Source organism: Chenopodium album, chromosome 5 (genome assembly GCF_948465745.1).
Source record: "Chenopodium album chromosome 5, dcCheAlbu1.1, whole genome shotgun sequence".
NCBI lineage: Eukaryota > Viridiplantae > Streptophyta > Magnoliopsida > Caryophyllales > Amaranthaceae > Chenopodium > Chenopodium album.
In genome coordinates this window covers 32,364,764-32,365,295 of record NC_137838.1, presented here as the reverse complement: position 1 = coordinate 32,365,295, position 532 = coordinate 32,364,764, and the positions used below count along the sequence as shown (strand labels likewise).

Genomic DNA, 532 nt, shown 5'->3' with positions numbered 1-532 from the left:
GCTTTAAAAAAGGATACGGAGTCAACACTATGCTTCCCCTTGTTAGCAAAGCCTCTAGGATTCCCATATTGGGAATTATGTATCGCCATATCTTCAATAACCTGACCTGCATCATCAACATTAAGATTCATAAACCTCCCACTAGCTGCAGAATCTAAAATTAATCTAGATGAATTTCCAATGCCATTGTAAAATGATTGGATTAACTTCCATTGTGCCAAATTATGGTGGGGGCATTCTCTTTGTAGGTCCTTGAACCTCTCCCAAGCCTCATATAAAGTTTCATCGGCTTCTTGGGCAAAGTTCTGAATTGCACTCCGTAGTACGGCTGTTCTCTCTGCAGGATAATACTTGTTATAAAAATTCAAAACAAGAGTTTCCCAGTCAGTTATACCAAGTGCAATTCTATTTAATCCATTAAACCATAATTTGGATTTTCCAGTTAAAGAAAAAGGAAAGAGAATCTCCCTGATTTGGTCTTGTGTGACCCCGGCTTGTCTGATGGTATTACAATACTGACAATAGTCAGCAA

General features: G+C 38.3%; 1 non-coding gene across 1 annotated transcript; it reads left to right on the top strand.

The window, feature by feature from the left end:
- The first annotated feature begins 219 nt into the window (after positions 1–219).
- On the top strand, positions 220–326 carry LOC145633445 (small nucleolar RNA R71). The gene has a single exon (XR_014112770.1). It is a non-coding gene; the product is annotated as a small nucleolar RNA R71 (small nucleolar RNA).
- Positions 327–532: the final 206 nt, after the last annotated feature.